The sequence below is a fragment of the Clarias gariepinus genome, chromosome 12 (genome assembly GCF_024256425.1).
Source record: "Clarias gariepinus isolate MV-2021 ecotype Netherlands chromosome 12, CGAR_prim_01v2, whole genome shotgun sequence".
Lineage (NCBI taxonomy): Eukaryota > Metazoa > Chordata > Actinopteri > Siluriformes > Clariidae > Clarias > Clarias gariepinus.
Window position 1 is genome coordinate 9,751,396 of NC_071111.1, and position 21,672 is coordinate 9,773,067.

Sequence of the window (21,672 nt, forward strand, 5' to 3'; positions counted from 1 at the left end):
GAAGTTAGCTGGTGTATTAGGAGCAAGGGTCTTATACACTGATGTAAATATATTATATTGAAATTAATGAGGTTTCAGACTGTCAGGGCGGATGATCATCCAAAGTCTGGTCACCCCTGGGGCACCTTTAACCCCACATAGCACCTTCACTATAGCCTGAAGCACAAATACTAGAGACAGAAAAACCCTGGGCATCTGTAGCTTTCTAGTTATTACTTTTACTGGTATATTCGTGTTATTTACACTACAACACTGGAGTTCTGCTGCCAATATGCAAGCACAGGCTGTATATCTTACAGTATTCTTCTATATTATGCACTGATCTGGGATTTATTTTCAATAATTCAATACAATTTAATTATATTTATATAGCATGTTTAACAGTGATAGATAAGCAATGGTCTTTTGGTTTTTTATAGAATAAAAAAAAGGATTGAAATAATTTAGAAATAATATAAGGAAATATGTAGAACTTGATTGTCTGATGTCAGAGCTGATGTGTATACTGTTATACTTAACACAGTGATGCACTGCAGAACATCTCAACAACTTGTTCAAAAATGATTTGTTTTATGTTTTATGTGCTCGATTTGTAGTGTAAAGTAACATGTTTCAATATACAACATAAAATAAGTCGAATCATATAACTGGTTAAATCTGAATCAATGACTGGGATACCCATCAGGCTCGGGTTTGATTTTAAATCCAGAATTATATGCTGAGAACGAGGCACTGTGTGAAAAACTGAGAAATAGAGATAAAGAGAGAGCAAGACTAGCCAGGAGCAAGGGTGCCCTACGACCTTATGTTTCCATGACAATAAACTCAGGGTCATATTTAAGTTACTCCTCAAAGTTATTCTCCATTTCTTACCGAAGTTATAGTAAATAATAAGCACAGAGCAATTTCTGTACTGTATAGAGAGACTTTATACCAGACAGCGCTGTCAAGTGAGAAATCCATGCTCCGGCATTTTTCTCATCGTTTTCTTTGCCGAGTGAACCGAGGCAGGACTAATTACCAGCGCTGGATGTGGAGAATCTTGACCAGCCATTGTGTGTACCAAACAGTGACATGTGTGCGTGTGGAGCTAGAAATAGTGCAGACTAGAGGATCTGAAATTTTATAATATTCTAGTGTTAAAAAAAAAAAAAGTACAAGTTTGATTCACCTGCTACACTAACGCATTTATCCCAGTGTCTCACTAGTGCTCGAATACGATAAAATTTTCTTAGTACACCAGAGCCGTGGATCAGACTGCCTGCTTTACGTCTAATACACTGGCCTCCCAGGAACTCCTTTAATGGCCTAAACATGTGTAAATGTCATGGAGTGAGGTCAGGACTGTATGGAGTTCCTGTAATGTGCAAATGGTGTTGGTAAATGATTTTTTGTACAGTTCCCACAAACAGATGCGTCTCTTCCACAAGTCGGAAACAAGTTAACCATCGATTTTAAATGATCAGGCGTTCCACATTTAAACCATCAGCAACACATAACTCTTTCTTTGCTGTAATAGACATTACTTAAAAACCCTGAAACTGGTAATGTTGCCATAACCCTAAAAAGTCAAGGAATAGAGGAAAGATTTTTATTCTGTGCAGTAACTGTGGCCAAAGAAAGGGTTAATAGCAAAAGAAGATTACACAAGCAGAGGGTTTTCAGTGCCGTCACATCCACTGAGCAGAGAAATGGATATTGCTGTAGTGTGATTTAGGGCAAGTCCAGAAGGAGGGGGTTAGGAAATTTATGGTGAGTCAGAGCGGGAAAAAATGAGATGAAAACCACACAGAATGAGGAAAGGAAAGACAGGTAAGATGGGAGAAAATGGAAAACGCATTTAATCAACAGTTTGAAAAAATACAGATGTGAGATAAGTACAAAACGAGTGCACGCACTGGACGAGGATGAGTGGCAGACAGGGTCGTTAGCAGGGTTGCCAAATTGTGCTAGTTTAAAAATATTAATAATCTGCAGGCGCATAGAACATTCCAAGATCTTGTTTAGAAGAAAATAATCTGAAATATATAACACAGCGCAGTGATTTAAAAAAAGCCTTTTTCCCCTCCATCACCCTTAAGCAACATCAATACAACTTTACCACATAATACATTAAGCTCCTGGCTCCTTATTCACTACATGTGCTCACTTAATAGGTGTAGGACCTACATGGCGCAGATTGTATTTTCCCGAAGTGTGACAAATCCTACATACAAAATTCTGTCTATTTTGCACGATGACTAAAGTATTGACACCCTTGCCTTCACTTAGCTAGCTTGGCACATTAACAGCAAAGTCCTTTCCTCATGTGGTTACCACGTCACCACTTTTGTGAGGTAAGGCATGATGGACACAACCGCGTTGGTAATGCTATTCTGTGGGAAAAACTGATCGGTGGACAAATGCTAATAATTTCAAAATGCTAATATTAAATGGAGCACTTATACCAATATATATATATATATATGACAATTTCAGATTGGATTTTTTTCTTTCTTGATGGCACATATGGTTTAGGAAGCATAAGACGACATTTTCACACATGGATCGGCCGCCACAGAGTCCAGATCTTAACCCCATTGAGAATCTTTGGGATGAAGGTCCGACTCTCCCATCAATACAAGATCTTGGAGAGGAATCAAAATAAATACTGTGCCATTGCATAAACTTATCAAAACAAAGCCACGGCGAATGTGTGCTACAAAGCAAAAGGTGGACCAACTAAACTTTAGTCTACCTGAGCCTTCAGGAATGAACTGGATTGCATTTTTAACTTAAACACATCTCCTGTTATACTGAACTTCCAGTCTCACACAGTATGATGCAGATCAATCCCTGCTATCCGTCTCACCCAAATGAGGATGGGTTCCCTGTTGAGTCGGGTTCCTCTCAAGGTTTCTTCCTATTCTTCCTGTTTCTATGGACTTGTGCTGAGGTAGGCATACTGGTGGACGCAAACCCCTGATAAGCAAACTTAGGATTCTGTGCAGCTTATTGTGTGATGTTTTGTGTACGTGAATGTGTGTGCGTCTCTGTGTACTGTAGAATGCTGACTCGGTGCCTTTCAACGTTTTAGCCCAGAGAGTTCTCATTAGAAAGTGAGTCACTAAGTTTAGACTATACATCAGACACAGATGTTTCACAGCTTTCAATTTTACAGGTGTAAGTCAATCAGTGAAAGACATTTAATTCATTATATCTCTCTCTCACTGTATGTCAGCGGCTTGAACATGAATATTCAAAAATAATCAAGACGAAATACGCATCATAAATCAGCACCTCAGCCCTAAATCCCAGCACAGCAGATGCTCTCTCTCAGTGTCTGGTTCTAGTGTCAGGAGAACATCTGTTTTTAGTTTTATTTTCTTAAAATCACCTTAAAAATGTCTGCCTCCTACAGTACCTGGTCACCCTCAGGCATGTCAATGACAACAGTCTCTCTGTACGCATGTTCAAGGAGGAAACCCTGAATTAAACCTGGATGACATCAATCTAGAAAGTTTTCTCAGTATGCCGTGATCAAACTGCCAGCTTCACGTCTGAAACGCTGGCCTTCCAGGAACTCCTTTAATGGCTCAAAAATGTGGAAATGGCTTGGAGCGAGGTCAGGACTGTACAGGGGATGTGGTAATGTGCAAGTAGTACTCATTAAGGTGATTGCGTGTACAGTTCCCGCAGATGGACACGGACACTTGTGACAAGTTATCGGTCAATTTTCAAGGAAATGTTCTCAGTACTAACTCAGTACATGGGTTAGAGTATGAAAAACCACTCGATCGTCCAGGTCTTCTTGTTGGCCGAACTGCTCTCATGCTTGTGCTCGTGTAAGACTTTTACAAGTTAAAATAAAAAGACAAGCGGTGTGCAGGAGATTGCACAGCTCCAAGGCACAAGCTCAATTAAAACATGCTTATTTGTGACATGTTGAAAACGTCTGCTGAATATCGAACATCATTTGCTAGGTGAAGGTCTGTTTGAATAAACTGAGTATTGTTACAGGTTGGATAAACACTGATTTTCTCATTATGAGACATTCTACCCACTTACCAATGAGTAAGTAATGACCCCTGCAACTCCAGCCACCCACTCCCAGATGCGCACACACACGCACCACACACATCTCTCTCATTACTAATTAATCTGCTGTTGCAGTCTCACCAGCGCTCCTGGGTATTGCTGCACTTCCAGGCCGGAGTGTGAGGAGGTGTACGAGCAGCGAGACTGTGTACTTGTCAGAGTCGGCTTGATCAGACCTGTGTGTAACTGGAGGATAACACCTCAAGGGGGTCGGACCTCTGTGGCCTTACACAAGGAAGCAGAAACGTCAAGCTTTACTAGGTGTGTGTGTGTGTGTGTGTTAGAAAACAACTTTAATGTAGTCTAGTGTTAATTTTGTCCGCTATTTTCAATTTTAGTCTTAGTCCTGGTATAAATGTCCCTGTTAGTTTATCATATTTAGTCAATCTTAGCCTATTTTTCTTTAGTCAGGTTTAAGTCGACAAAAAGTCTAAACGTTTTAGTCAGAGAAACCTTTAAGTATTTTTGTCTAGTTTAAGTCAATGAAAACGTAACATTTTAGCAATAAGATTATTATTAAATTACCCCACACAGTCAATCTATTCTAGACAAAACCATTTTTTAAGGTTTTTCACAAACTAATTATCTTAACATTTTAAAATGTATCTTTTCATCTGAAGTTTTTATCTTATTATATTTATTTTTACCCATCACAATAACTGCTGCATGTCCACATTTTTTTAACTACAAAACAATATGAGCAGTATGGACAACTTTTAAAAAAACGTATATATATATATATATATATATATATATATATATATACATATAAATTTACATACTTAGACTGTTGTAGGGATAGCTCGTATAGGTCACTTGATAACGTATTAGCTTCAAGTGTTTGGCAAAGGTTTAACTATAAAATAAAATGTAATACATTATAACATTATGTTAACATGTGGTAACATAATTACCACAAAGAGACGGTAAAACTGGTGATTTTTATGATATGCCTTGAAGCGTCTCTTCAGGTTTGTGATATTTTTCCCAGCGATTGTGTGCCCCCACTGTTTCCCCTCCGATATTACTACACATCAGCTTTTATTCTCTCCTGTTCAATATAAAGAAAATGGGCCCAAATATCTAAGGGGGGATAAACCTAAATATCTGAGAAAGACATAGGTCTTTAGAAGTCCTTCCCATATTCTAGTAGCAGTAAAATTAGGTTGTAAAAGTAATGATAACTTTAGTTCTGCATAAAAGAAAACTTAAATGCACTGAAGGTTGAATGTAGAAGAACCGATACTCTTGCATACTGCAAATATGAAAGAAGTTTGCATTTTTTGCAGAAACTCAGCAATTTAAAAGAATTCAATTATAATTATTTTAAAACTTAATCACCTAAAAAGTGTAAATCAACTCTGAATCGAAAACTGGGCCATTACAGAGATCAACAAAAGGTCATCTAAATCGCACAGCTCTAATTCTGAAGTTTGATGTGAACATTACCAGAAGTTCTGCTGCCACATGATTTTCGCAGATTTTATCGATTTCTGTTTTTGCTTTTTTAAATTTTAAAAGAATTTCATTAGGTGGAACTGTAACCAAAAAATAACCTTAATCACCAGTTTGTCTATTACAGCATCTATTCTCTAAATTAGACTTATTTAATGCATGAAAAGGCTAAATCAGTAGTAATCCGTTATGGGTCAATAGGAAGAATCAATTAAAGCATTACCACTATAACTTTTTACAGGGAAACAAATGAAAGATGAGACATAAAAACATTAACGTTAATGTGGTGAAGAAAAAGCAAGAACAAATACTGGCTGGGTAAAAAAAAAAAAAAAAAAAGAAAAAGCAGGAGACCTAAAAATGTTGCCCTAGAGGCATGTAGAATAAAATCCTTTCATAATAATGCTGAGAAATATCATTTTTATGGCTTTACTATTAATATTTAACACACAAGGTTTTACTGTACTGGTAATGAAAGAACATCAAAAACCTAACAAGCATTAAACGTCATGTCGTGGTCGTTTCTGTCCTGTTTTAATACAGAAGCGCAAAATTAATCTCATTCCTCCGTCCTGGGGAGCGGTAAAAAAAAAGTGATGAGGAAGACGCAAGTTCTTGCATGAGTCTGGTGCCGGATCATAAAAAAAAAAGAAAGAAAAAAAAGAGCACTGCTTTCGGCGGCAGCTGTGCAACATCTGTCTCAGCAGATTCTCAAAACTTGCTGAAGTTTACTACTGAGGATTTCACACACGGGCTGCATAATTAGCGAGTTGTTTGAAAAATTGCATTATAAACTAAAGATTATCCTCCAGAGCTTCAGTTAGAATTGCTGCTGTCAGAAGAATGCGGCATGTAGAGCGGCTGCGCCTCACACTGGTGCTAAACGGTCTACGCATAATAACGGAGATGGCTAACTGCTAGACAGTTTCAGAAACGCTGTGTAACCCACAGGCATACTTACTGAAATGGGTTCCATGCTGCGTTTATGCTTTTCACATTATCTTTGGGTTTTCTTCCCCGAATTTACTGTTAATCGTCTTGTTTAAAAGAATGCAGTTTTGAAGATGGCTATAAAAGATTTTAAACTTAGCTCTATGTACAGTTTTGTTGGTCAGGATTAAAGCTATGCAGTTTAATTTATCTTTTGTTAAATTGATTAATATGAGTTGATGGGTCAGTTTTCCAATTCATTATCGATTCACATTTTTCGGATACAAATTTCCTCATCAGAAATAATGTAAATGCAGATAATCTGAAAATATTACAACGAAAATTTGACCAATATTACAAAAAATAAATACATTACCAATATTACAAAAGAAAATGCGCAAAAAAATAATGTAGCTTTTGAACACATGCCGAAGGAAACGATGGTATCACGTACGGCTGAAACGAGTAATTCGATTACAAAAAATGCTCGAGGCAAAATCTTCTGCCTCGAAGCTTCTTTTAAATAATTTTAAAAGCTTGCATTATGTTTTTGCGCAGTTATTTATTTGCCGTGACACAGCGCGCTTCCGGATGCAAGTCGACAGTAAACACAGACGAAGAAGAAGCGCTTACGTCACCCACAAAGCGGAAGGAGGGGCAAACAATTTTGCGAACAAGAGCGTTCTGTTGCGGACTGCAAAATGGAAGCGAGCGATTAAATTATCAGCCAAGAGAAGAAGAAACTAGCAAGAGAAAACGACAGAAATTGCCAGTAAAGGTTGCCCAACTTAGCGTTTTTGTATAATTATTGATGCTTAAAGTCATTCGAAATACCTTTTTTAATTTTTTGCATCTGAGAAAAAGCTTTAAAATAAGAATATATAGCACTGCAATGCACTTAATTCATCTCAGTCAACCTTAGTTCGTAAGGAAACACATTCAATGCCAATATTTTTAACTGTTTGAATCATTTTCAATTGTTCAATTATCGCAAATGTACAAATTCCTGTGAAAATATATCACGTGGCCTCCGAGTGGCGCAATGGTAATGACCTCGCCCTGTCCTCTGGAGATCGCGAGTCTGATTCCCAGGTGATGCTATAACCTCTCTCCAGGGGTCTAGAGAGAGCTGATTGGCCGAGCTCTCTCAGAGGGAAAGGAATGAGAGGTACTTAGTGCTCCCACATTAATCACGGCTCTAAAGCCAATCAGGGGTGTCTGTGTGCTCTCCGCTACTCTGCCCCCATCAGTGCGTGAGCGAGCAGTTTGAAAAGATGCGGTCAGCTGGCGTCACGTGATTCGGAGGAAACACGTGAAGAGAGTGGTAGTAGCTTAATGTGGGAGCCCCCTAGTGACGGGGAGGAATTGGACATGACTAAATTAGGGAGAAAAATAAGGAAAAATCCAAAAGGATTTTTTTTTTTTTTAAATAAAAATAATAATACACCACAGTCTTCATTTCCACCTTGAGTCTTGTTTGAGAATAATTTTCCATAATACAAAACCACGATCTACTGGACTGGAGTATGGTGCAGAAGAAAAGCAGGAAAAAAAATTGATGATCGATTTGTATAAAAGTTCAATCCATATTAGATACTTTTAGTACTTTTATTACTTTTAAACCTGTAGCTGCTTGAGACAAACCGGACATTAGTGCTACTGAATCAACTTGAATATACTTAAAAATCACAGAGCAACGAAAACTCTAGAATCAAGCCAACAGTCTACCTACGATTCACAGCTGTAGTCGAGATATACACTAATCTTTTACTTAGATGACTTATAAAATGTTTTAAAACTCTTCATTATAAGTATTCGTACAGATATTAATCATACTGGTTTTAAACAACTGATTTTACATCATACCTAAACAAAAATAAACCGAAACCTGAGGCAAATACAGCAGAGACTAAACATTTTATAATTATATATGCTAACCTACGATCACAGAAAGTCATGCGTTACCGCCTCAAACAGTTCCTATAAACAGTACATCCTATAAGAGCTTTATCGATCGTTTACCACTATATATTCTTTTAATCAATTTTTAATTATTAAAGAATGTCAGCCTGGTTTTTTTTTTTATCCAATTACAGTAACTGCAGATACATAGTGATTTCAGTACTATAATTGTCAGGAAAAATGCCACAGGATCGTTTTAAAATGTTTTCCATGTGTGCTATTCGGTCTGTGTTATAACCCCATAATTTCCCTTAAAGGAGAAATGGCTCTGGGACCTTATAGGTTAAGTTATACAACCTATAACCTCTCACCAGACTCTTTTTTATCACAAAAAAGTGTCACATTTTACTGAGAAACCAGAACGCAGTTATCCTCAAGACTTTCATCTGGTGGGAATCTGGAGACGTCTTTCAAAAATGTTAAATAAATGTCTCATTATTCAGCTGAACCATTTCAACAATTACACATGTGAAAAAAATCTGTTATAGTCCATGTGGAAGCTGTTACTATAGAAACATGAAAGTATTATAAGTCTATTACTATCAATCTTGCTCCACCTGGAGCTGTGTGTGCTTTGGGACTTAAAACAACTTCTCTTAAACTTTCACATTTCCACACCATCAGAGTCACCGAGGTGCTCTAAACCCTTTTAAAACATTTAAGCTGTTTCCTTGCATCACTTTGTAATCCCTTGAAATATAGTTCGCATCTTCGGCTTAGAGTTAAATCTGCGTTGCGCAGCACTTTGCCTATTAAATACGCCATCTAACAGGAATGCAGTGGGTGTTTTTTTTTTTTTTGGTCAAGGGCACTTTAGACAGCTGGAACAGTCCAGATTTAAATGCGTGTAATCGCTCTTCCTCCCCCTCTCCCTCAGCTAGCATATATCCTGCAAAGCACAAATGGCAAGTTGCGAAAGTGCAAAGCTGCTCCATTTCTAATTACAGTTATGGCTCGACTTTGTTAAGCCAGGATCAGTGTAAGGGTCTCCCACACACAGCGGGCTGCCGTACAGTTTCCCACAGCTGCTCAGCAATTAACCCATGGAAGGCTTTTTTTCATGTCTAACTTTAAGAAAGACATGAAAGCTTCATGAACCGCAACGAGCACTGAACATCTGCATCCACAAGCTTATGTAACAAAAAAAAAGAAATACTTCCCAAAATGATCTAAGAATTGTTAAGAAAAAAATGTCACGGTTAAATTGGGGTCCATTCTGAAAAACTTTTGAAAAACTGCACTGCTTTTACTCATGACTGCCCTTTTAGATTCACATCGTTTGGTCTCGTCTGGTTTACTGGGCAGTTGAGGACACCTCCATCAGGGTATCGCTCACGCTCTATGAGCCCCTTTCACACAGAAATGATATTTTAAAGGCAATAATAAGACTCCCTCAATATTTCTGAAATTTACACAAAACCCAAAAATTCACTGCCAAGACGTTGGCTATGTGTGGCGCTACACTATTAGAGTAGGTGTGGCATTTACCAAAAAAGCACTGCCGTTCTAGTACGACGTGTTCCACAAACAGCAAAACGATGTGCATAGCGTTAAACTGAGTGTTGAGGTGCTAGCCATGCACATTTGCATCACACTAAACGCAGCACTTTGATCGGAGATCGATGTCTCCCCACTTCATGGGTTTTTCTCATGAATGAGGCCCTTAACTGAGCGGGCTCGAAGTCCTGCCTTTGAGACCTAGCCAATCAAAGACAAAGACAAATTCTTTTAATCAATCAAAAATGTACAGACACGCCAACTTTACAGTTTTATTATATGTAAAGATTATTTTTGGTCACAGAAACAACCGAAAACAACCATAAAAATACATGATCATGAGTATCTGTGCTATTTTTTTGCCCATGTGATATAATGCACAATCCTGAGCCTCATATATGTTACAGCAAAACAAAAAATGGCTAAAATTTAAAGATTTTTAAAGAGGTCTATGCCAGGAAAAAAAAAATAAATTTCTGGCATTGGAAAACACCGTCTGTTTCCTATTACAAACCTGAAGTGACTCAAATTAGAATGATCCCAGCTGTATACGGGAAACAAAATCTGAAACTTATTTTTAATGCGGTCCAGAAATAAAAGCCCCACCCTTCTGATCAGTCTCAATCTCCGCTGTTCCTACACTTCATTGTTCTTGATACATTTATTACTTTAGCACTAATTAAGTGCGATGTGTAGCTGCTAACAGTCTACCGTTCTTTAAACCTCCTGATGGACTGTCGTACACATAACACACCTCGACACGTTCTCGCTTTTCACACCGACCTCCTCGGCCCCCCCGTCACTCCCTCCGGCCCCCCGGGGTTCGAGATTACGGTAATGACACAATGTGTTTATACTTTGTCCTTGCACTCTGCCACAAATGGATGATTAACACGGATGTATGAATCTGCTGTGCATGACAGTATGGAATTGGATTTCCTCTCGGGCTCTCGTCAGCCGTTTCTCATCGCTAGCTGTTGGATATCGCGGGATCCATCACAGAAAATGTCAAGCTCGAAGATATTAGATCTTCCACGTCCGTGGTTGCTACTGGAGTGTGTGGCGAGTTGCCAGAGAACCGTAAGCGAACCTTCTCTAGGTGTAGGGGGAAAAAAAGTGTTTGCAGCATGGCTCTGCGAGGTTGTTTTCTCATTGTGGCTCTAATCAAACTCTAGTGCAGTTCGATAGCAATAAGAAAGTGATCTGACCCTGAATCGACCCAACAGCAGGAAGTGAAAGCTGAGGTTTTTTTTTTTTTTTTTACAGACTGCCAGACACAGTTTTTTTGCAACACACAAACTGAGCCTAAACTGCTTTGATTTTGTGTGCTCTGGTGTGTGTGTGTGTGTGTGTGTGTGTGTGTGCGCATGACAGAAAAATATCCAGACACAACACAATAATGTTTACTCACCAGGCCTAAGTGTAAATGTCCTTTATAAGTAAAGCACTAATATACTATTAGATATCATTAAAATATAACTGTGACAACAGATTGTTTACTAGTATAAAGACACAATGAAATGCCTCACATCTATGTGCACTGCAATCTGTGCACAAAAACGAAAATACACACACACAAATGTCTATTTTCTCACCTGGCCCTGTCTCCAACACTGACCTCTTCCTTATCCTAGAGCAAATCCCCCAACTGTTAATGGGTGAGTGTGAGATAAGAGAAAACCCAGCAGTTAAACACACACACAAGTTTTTTTTTTTTTTTACACTATCGCTTATGTGCACGCATACACACACCACATTGCTTTGAAGGCGTTCTCTAGGGCATGAAGCACTTACATTAGTAATAACACTGTCAACACACATCCTCCAGACTGTATGGACACACACACACACACACACAAGTGATTAAGCTAAAACTATCCTATTTTATACGATGCAAGTCATATAATACCTAAATGAACGCCTGACACAAAGTGGAGTTTCTGTTCACACTATAAAGTTGATAATTTCCCAAAAACTGTACGTCTAAAAGTCTTTTATTTCTCCTGAAATAAAAGACTTGCGGTTGTCCAGCCTCTGCAGTCCGTGTACTAAAATATGGAACATCATACTGTTTATAGTCTATAGCTGAATTTAATATTGTAACACAAAAATATTTGCCCCTTTAACAGCAATATTTTTCCACATGATGCTGGAGACTGCTAGAGAGTAGACCAGCCCCTAGAGGACAGATCCTGTCATTACAAATTCCATAAATTCCTAAACTGGAGTTTTTACAACAACCAGGCCAGGCGGTCGGTTCTGCAGCAGCAGGAGCTGTTCATGTAGTGAATTATACATGGGGTAGAGGCGTGAAATACCGTCACACATACGAACGAGAGTGAAAAGATGAGAAGCTGCAGAGGGGGAACGCTTCAATGAACAACAATGCATGTTAAGAGTACATCTTCATCTGGTTACCTCACCAAATGTTAAGCATTTTCTGAATTACTTAAATAGTTTACTCTGTGAATGTTATCTTGGATGGTACCGGATACAACACAGAGCGAGTTATTATTTAAACAATTAAACAAGAGTGGTGGAGAAATTTTTTTCACAATAAAATAAACTTGTCATTGGTCGGATACAAAGTTACAAATCGCGTAAACGTAAAGCGTTGCTTTATATTTTAAACATTGCTGCGCAGACATGAGACTCACTGATCACCAGTTCCCCCCAACAACCAATCACTGATCACCAGTTCCCCCCGAAAAACCAATCACTGATCACCAGTTCCCCCTAAAAAAACAATCACTGATCACCAGTTCACCCCGAAAAACCAATCACTGATCACCATTTCCCCCAAAACCAATCACTGATCACCATTTCCCCCAAAACCAATCACTGATCACCATTTCCCCCAAAACCAATCACTGATCACCATTTCCCCCAAAACCAATCACTGATCACCATTTCCCCTAACAACCAATCACTGATCACCATTTCCCCTAACAACCAATCACTGATCACCAGTTTCCCCCCAACAACCAATCCCTAAACTCCATCGTTCTTGTTGATTGCTTAAATATCATGTTCCCTCCTGACAGTCCTTTTTCCCCACCAAGCTTCTTGCTCCACACTCCAGTACAGTAGGTGGCAGTATTGCACCAACTGCTCATAAACTCAAAAGACGACGACATGCTACTTTTGCAAAACATTTGTATTTGGCAAAAGAGGGAAGCAGGTTGTATTTTCCACAGAAGACGTAGTATATATATATATACGTTTACCTCAACAAAATGTCATTTTAAAAGTGTGAACTTTGTTCTTTCATTACACAATGTGTTTTTAATCTCCAACCATGACTGTATTTCACATACGGCGGTGGTGCAGTTGTGCTCAATTCCACTCCAAATCCAAAATAAATCCATCTAAAAAACATTTGATATCAGATGTGGATTTGAAAATGAAACTAAAAGTTTATGTTTTTTCCTTTTTACCAGACAAGCATGGCTAGGTCCGCCAGCGCATTCAGCGTATCAACCACTACTGTCACTCCTGACATTAAGTGGAAGAAGGAAGAAGGAAGAAAAAGCGATGAGATCCCTAAATAGCTTTACCGGATCTAAGGATTTCTAAAAATGTTTCCTCAGAGGTCGAGAGAACAGATTTGTCCCGTTCCTTCTCTTTATGGACTGTGTACTGTATAGGAAAAGACTGTTATTGTTTGTGCCAAAAACCCTTGAAATGAACTCATGACTCATGTGTCATTAACCTCCTACACACATAGTCACATCCTGATACCATCTGTGGTGCCGACTCAGAGACTCTCACACAAGATTTAGTGACTTTTTAGGCCACTGTATCAACTTTATATGCAGCAGCCTTAAAACAATACTGTTGACATTTTGAGGAAACATTTGTAAATGCCCAGCACTCGATGTAGTTCACTAACTTTTATATATGTAATGAAACAGCGTGTTCTCTCTCTCTCCTCACCATCAGTGTGTAAAGCCTGACTTGGCATTTCCATTTGCATTTCCATTCGTGGATTTGGGCGTTTTTCCAGAAGCCTTTATCCAGAACAACTTGCGTAAGTGCTTTTACCAGGTTCACTAGGTCACAGACTGAAAGAACTATCTGTTAAAAAAAAAAATTTTTTTAACAAAATATCAATTGAGGAGGTACCCCAGGAAAAAGTAGTGCTTTGTAGACAACTAGTGACTCTATACCCTGAAACATGTACCAATGATCAATCATTAATCACTATTTTCCTTAAAAAGCAAACAGTAATCACAATTCACTCCAACAACCAAGTCCGTCCCCCCCAGCAATGTTTTGGTCCTGATAAGCAAATTACACCTGATGTTGCTTTCAATATTTAAAGTGTGCATAAGCTACAAAGGCAAGTGTGTGAACTACAGCTTTCATGCTGTCTCAGCTTCTTCTCTCTCTCGCGCACACACACACACACACACACACATTAAATATAAACCAGACGTTTCTGCTTCACGTCAGGCCTTGTTACACGACCCTGGCGAAGATTATTTTCCTGTGATGGTTAAAAGAGATGTGCCCTTTCAAACACATGCTGACCTTCTGTAAAGCTGTGTCAATCAATCTACGCTTATCCCATTTGTTACGCTGGTTAATCAGTGCAGGGGCTATTTCTTTGTTGTTGTTTTTTTACTCTTTGTGTTTGTTTTAATTATTCGAGTTAAAAAATCCTGTTATTGTTTTTACTGACACCACAATACTAGGGGCAGCACGGTGGCTTAGTGTTTAGCATTATCGCCTTGTACCTCTGGGGTCTAGGTTCGATTCCCACCTCAGGGTCTGTGTGCATGGAGCGTGCATGTTCTCTCCATGCTCAGTGGGTTTCCCCAGTTTCCTCCCACAGACCAAAGACACGCAGATTAGGCTATTTAGTGTTCCCAAATTGCCCGTACTGTGTGAATCAGAGTTTAAATAGGTGTATGTTTATGCCCTGCGATGGACTGGTACCCTGTCCAGGGTGTACCCCAAGTCTCCTGGGATAGGCTCCAACAATTCATGTTGATTCTGTTTTATAAGTGACTTGATAATTTTTTTCCTGTAGGAGGTTTTGATCTGCCAGTTATGCATAAGTATGTTTTTCAGCATGCATTAGAAACTTTTTTTTAGTTTTTGAGGATCAGATTAAGACATTTATCAGATGCAATCTGTAACATTTCTATGCAATCGTTTTTTTTAGTGCATCATCTATGAGGAACGCAGTGTTACTGGCTAGAAAAGCGTGGGCAGCCTGGACTTAGAAAACACATGCTGAATGATGTAGACAGATTGACCCCCTACACTCTTAACATCCCAGTGCAGCTCAGAGAAACGGAGCGCGAGCGCCCGCACGAGCGCCTTCTGTTTTACGAGAAGTGCAAAACATAAAGAAACAAACTTGGTGCATTTAGCGCACATCACTCACACTCACCTTACTTTAAAAAAAAGGAAACACACGCACACAATCCAAGCTTCTGTTTTCCCAGTCGACGAGCTCGGGGTTTTTAACTCTTTCTCTCGTTCAGGTTTGATGACGTAACTCCGAGCCTCATGTCCCACACGCGCGCGCGCTCGATTAATCGATGATTAAAGGCGAAAACAAACTTATTTTGGGAAAACTTGCAAACTCTCAACTGGTGTCCATTTTTTTTCTCTCTCGCACAACAAGAGCGGAAACAGAGGAGGCTGGAGAAGATGGAAAGAGGCGGTGACTATCCACAGAAGGGAGGAGAGAAAGGAGAGATCCAGCCACATCCGGGCACTTCCGGTAGCGCGAGGCGTCCGTGCGAAACGCACGTTTTTTTCCCGAGTCAGAGTTTGTGTGACGGAAAGAAATGACTAAAGTAGAGGCAAAGTAAAAAATCAGGACACGGGTGAATATACAAATTAAGTAAATGAAATGTTTAGGCACAAATTAGACATAAAAGTGGTCAGGAAAATGAGCTGAGGGCAGATAAATTAAAACTAGACCTAATAAATCAAATTATAATCATGACAGTTAAAGATAGAGGACGTGCAGGGGAAGAGGATTAAAGTCCACCCAAGTCTCATTCTCATGTCAAGTGGTCGAATTTAAAAAAAATAAATAAATCAAGGGGGATTATGTGGTCAAGTATTTATTTATTAATTACAAAATATTTTTTTAGAACAGTTTATTAATTCAATTCAATTCAATTCAATTTTACTTATATAGCGCTTTTAACAATGGTCATTGTCCCAAAGCAGCTTCACAAAAAAAAAAAAAAATTAAAGATTTTTTTTTTTTTTTTTTTTTTTAGAAAAGAAAAGAAAAGAAAATATTTGGAAGTGTGTATGTGTGAGAAAAATGTGTCTAGATAATAATGAGATGAATGAATGAATGATGAATGAAATGTCTCTGATGAGCAAGCCAAGGGTGACGGCGACGGTGGCAAGGAAAAACTCCCTGAGATGGCAATAGGAAGAAACCTTGAGAGGAACCAGACTCAACAGGGAACCCATCCTCATCTGGGTGATAACAGATAGAAATAACATCAAATGTGTTGTGCAGGTGAAAGTTCAATATATCAGAAGTTGTGTAGATTCAGTTCAGCAGTAGGTGCAGAGGGCAGATGGGGTCAGATCACTGGAAGCACAGGAGCAGGATGTGTAGCTCCAGCCATCATAAAGCAGAATCTAGCTGGAGCAGGTCCTTCTCAAGATGCCTTAGAAACCTCGCAGGGTTGGCCTTTGTCTACTGAAGCTGGCACAATCTCCAGATGTCTCAGGATGGGTAGAAAAATACAGAAAAGATGGAGAGAATTAGCATAGTTGCCATTCAGGATAGGTGTACTGGAGTATGAGGTTATGGGATGAGTTACGTGTATGCCAGATTAAAGAGATGCGTCTTGAGCCTACTTTTGAATTGGGAAACCGTGTCTGCTCCCCGAACAATGTCTGGAAGGCTATTCCAAAGCTTTGGAGCCAAATATGAAAATGCCCTGCCCCCTTTTGTAGATTTTAAAATTCTGGGAATTACCAGAAGTCTGGAGTTTTGTGATCTTAAGGAGCGTGGTGGATTATAGCGTATCAAAAGACTGGTTAGGTATGAGGGAGCTAAACCATTTAAAGCCTTGTATGTACTGTAAGTAGTACTATTTTGTAATTAATTCTAAATTGAACAGGTAGCCAGTGCAGGGATGATAATATAGGTGTTATATGATCATATTTTCTGGATCTAGTGAGAACCCTGGCGGCTGCATTTTGGACTAACTGTAGCTTGTTTATTGAGGATGCAGGACAACCACCTAGTAATGCATTACAATAGTCCAGTCTGGAGGTCATGAATGCATGAACTAGTTTTTCTGCATCAGATACGGATAGGATACTCCTAAGTTTGGCAATATTTCTAAGATGGAAAAAGGCTGTTTTTGTGATATTGGAAATATGATTTTCAAAAGACAAGTTACTGTCTAATATCACGCCCAGGTCTTTTACTGTTGAGCTAGTAGTAACAGTACATCCTTCTAAATGCAGGCTGAATTGTGAAAGCTGTTGTGTGCTGGTTTTTGGGCCGATGAGCAATATCTCTGTCTTATCGGAATTTAGTAAAAGAAAGTTATTGGTCATCCAATCTTTTATGTCCTGGACACACTCTGTTAATCTAGACAACTTGGGTATTTCATCTGGTTTTGTTGAGATGTATAATTGGGTATCATCAGCATAACAATGGAAACTAATCCCATGCCTTCTAATAATGTTTCCCAGGGGAAGCATGTAAATTGAGAACAGGAGAGGTCCTAAAACTGACCCTTGTGGGACCCCATATTTCACTGGCATTACATCAGACGGTACTCCATTTAGATCTACAAAATGGTATCGATCAGACAGGTATGATCTAAACCATTTTAATGCCTGCCCCTGAATACCTATAAATCAGGTATTACCAAAATATATGCTTATTTAAATCAACTTGGAGCCATCAAAACAAAACACATGCACTTAAACATGCAATTGTCAAGACTATCATTTGATCCTTTCCATGGCTTTCATCTGGGAGGATTATAAGAGTAAAATAAAAATCTACATAAACATTAGTAATGAAATAATTTAATTTAATAGTAGCCTACTGTAGTTTTGTATGACTACACCTCTCTCTCTCTCTCTCTCTCTCTCTCTCACACACACACACACACACACACACACACAAATGATCAAATTATCATTATGCCATTTAAAAATCTGTTTTGACCCTAATGAAAAAAAAGCTGCTTCTTTAAATTGAGAATGAAATTACACAAATTGGGTAAAGAACTCATCTTTTATAAATCATTAAAGCTGTCAATAATTCCCTAAAACTCCTGTGTTAAACTGCATCCTTCAATTTCATCGCATCTCCGCTGAGAGGATTTGTGCGTATGTACCATACCTTCAGTTCTCTTCTTTTTGAAATATCTCGAAAGCTGTGCTTGAACTGTTCTCTTGGCCATTGCAAAAATGTGAACTGCGTGGAAAATGACAGATAACTCGAAAAAAAAATAATCAAATGTTGAATTCTGATAAGCTAATCGCTGTTATTTATAGTTTGTAGATGATCATACATAGATAGTTTTAATATTTATAATTAATAATATAATAATATTGGTGATATAAATAATATTACATAATACACAGCATTATCAATCTAAAGTGGATGGTAAGGGGGATGATGGTTGAGTCTGGTTCCTCTTAAGGTTTCTTCCTATTACCATCTCAGGGAGTTTTTCCTTGCCACTGTCGCCCTCGGCTTGCTCACCAGGGACAAACTGACCATTTTGATTCATACAAATTCACATTTCATACAAACCTAAATAATTCTTTTGACTATGTAAAGCTGCTTTGTGGCAATGAAAATTGCTAAAAGCGCTATACAAATAAAATTGAATTGAATTGAATTGAATTTTACAGAGGGGATGTTTTTTGTCATTTTTTCCAACAGTAGGATGCCATAAATTGAGCCCTGTTTATATCTATATAAATAAATTAAAGGTTTTGTCTGTACATTGGTCAGAACTCACTCTTTCAAAGATATCTTTACGCTTCATTTATTGGAGGACCTGAAACCAGTCTTAGAAAAATTTCTGTCTGTATATCTGTATGTCTGTCTAGCCACTTTTGTCACAGCATCACTCAAAACTATCTCAACAGAATTTAATAAAACTTTGCCAGTCATTCGATATTTGCCTGAAGTTAAATCTGTGCCATTAATTAAATCAACATGTCGAGATGTTGAAGGGACATTATGATCAGTTTTGTGCAAGATTACATCACAGCAGCCAGCACTTTTGCCCTCGAAGTGGACTTGGCTATACCCATCACTCAACAGAGCCAATCAAAGCGACATTTTATTAAGAAACAACTGCAATGCTCCTACAAACTGCCCAAATCCTCACAAAACTAACAAACGCGCAACTCAGCATGGCTTACCCCAAAAAAATATGTCACTTTAAATAACTGAATCTTCAAAGATGAACCAGATCATTGTATGTTTTTCTGCCGTACAGAATGACAGGCAGACATGTACGTGAGATTCAAGCTGAAATAATAATATGACGATTACATTAAAGCTGATCAGCTTATTTTTATCTATAATCTTTTAACTTTTTCTAAAAACTCTTTAACCGTCAATGACCGGTACTAATGCTACTCATTATCTATACTGCTTTATCTCATATAAAGGATCGTAGGGGGGCCTGGAGCCAATCCCAGGGGGCTTGGGGATACACATTGGACCGCATAATTTGAATTGTGGTATGTGAAAATGCAATAAAATAAAAACATACATATGAAGATTTTCCACAAACATTTCTTAACATTGGAGAATGGGGTCACATGACTAGAGATAATTTTAATATTTGAGGATGAAACCTGGCTGACACAGAGCTGAAAGCAAGAGGTACAAGCAAACAGTGACAAGCGGTGAAGTGGTATTGAACAATTTTAATTCAACTCACATAGGACGGCAGGTTGAAAGATGATCACATGTGTTTTAACGCAATTTGCATAGATTTGCATAAATTAATTCAGCAATACTTCTAGTTTCATGCAAATGTCAGAAGTCTTGCACAATTACAAAACACAAATATATTTATCATATTTATTTCATACCTTGATAGTCCCGAAAAGCTTCTTCTGTGTCTCAATTAATGTATACACAAAAATCATGGACGGTCAAAAAAAGATAAGAGATCTGTTTATTATTACATATATAATTATAAGCAGCTTTAAGTTCCCATGAATGAGCTGTTGAAAGAAAGATGAACCCATTAAAACTACTATAAATCCGAGGTTTAAATTACAGCCTCACTATTTAATCAAAGTTTTCCCCACACATTAAAAAAAAAAAAAATACTAACCCAAATTGTAATGTTTGATCATTAATAAAAATCGTAATTGAACATAAAGGAAAAAAATTAATGAATATTTTTGATTTCTTGTTTGTACAGATGATTTGGATAAGATCCTCAACTTGGCTGGTCCTTTTGCATTTATGGCCAATTCCTTTTTTTTTTAATCAAATGTGGAACACAAAGACAGCACAGTTAACACGTGGAAACTCAGCCTGTGTAGTGGTCATAAGTACTGTTAAATATTGCTTTTGGGGGGCGGGGGTTATTATACAGTACTGTGTAAAAGTCTAAAAGACCCTGTGTGTTTGTGTGTTGTTGTTTTTTTTTTGGTACTTTTTTTTACTTTGTTTATTTTATGACTTCATTATAAGTCAGTACAAAAAACAATTCTGATTTCTAAACATTAGTATTCCACTCCAGCAGGAAAATATCTGTAGGCTGGAAAAGTAAGCAGCATATTATATAACTGACCACTTAAAAAAAAAAAAGGATGCTTCTAAGTTTTGCTGCATGAACCAAAAAATTTCCTCATAAGGATATTCAGTAAAACTAAGCATCTCATTTCCTTAAAAAACTGCTGCACACATTGTACCTGAGACAAAGAAAAGCAAAGAAAATCATCACACCAGTTATTAATTTGGTTTCATTGATTACTGTTTACTACTTTTATATAGTATTTTAGTATTTTTATAGTATTTTTTTTAAGATAGATACTTTTTTTAAAGATAACTTTGTTCTATAACAGTAGACTTTTGCACAGTACTGTAAGTGGTATTCAGTATAGCAACAAACACACAAATAAAAAAGAAATCCTAGCTGAACTTTGGAAAATTAAATAAGCTCCGGCCCTGAACAATCTGACGACAAGGTGTAGTATTTAGGTCTGACTCACTCCCAAATAAAATCCCCTAACAATGTAATATTATTTTTGATTGAAGGTAAAATGTATAAAACACTATATGATACATACTATATATTTTAATATTATTAATTATTATATTAGATTTATTATTCAAAATTCACTTTTTAGTCATTTGTTGAGGTTCAGATAAGCCTCCAGTGTGTAAAAACTAAAAACATAAATACTGTAAATGACCCAGTTAGTTGCTCGTCTTATTGTGACCTCATATAAGGTCCCCTCCCTGGCTTGTTGCTCAGCTCTGATGTTCCCTGGATGTTCCCTGGATGTTCCCTGGAGGGGCGTGGCTTAGCCACATTTGGATGAGGTGTGAAATAGAAGAAGTTTGAGGTATAAAAGGTGCATTATCTGAGGGGTATTAAAGCTGGAAAGTTAACATACGCTTTGGGGGAGTCCTGAGACCTGTGTTAACTTGTACAATATGGAACCTTTAAAAATGTTGACATTCATTAGAGCTGCTCGGTAAATGTATTAAACCCAATGTTAGACATAGTAAAATAACCAGAAAAATCTGAC

At 37.9% G+C, this 21,672-nt stretch overlaps 1 protein-coding gene across 2 annotated transcripts in view; it reads right to left on the minus strand.

Annotated features, from left to right (window-relative positions):
- The window catches only part of tspan9b (tetraspanin 9b), a 34,833-nt gene extending 19,246 nt beyond the window's left edge, over positions 1-15,587 (minus strand). Inside the window, exon 1 of one of the 2 annotated variants that reach the window (XM_053508956.1) lies at positions 15,328-15,587. The gene's annotated coding sequence lies outside the window, so the exon portion shown is untranslated. Of the gene's footprint in view, positions 1-15,322 lie in introns of both variants that reach the window. The other variant, XM_053508955.1, reaches the window with a different exon arrangement.
- Positions 15,588-21,672: the final 6,085 nt, after the last annotated feature.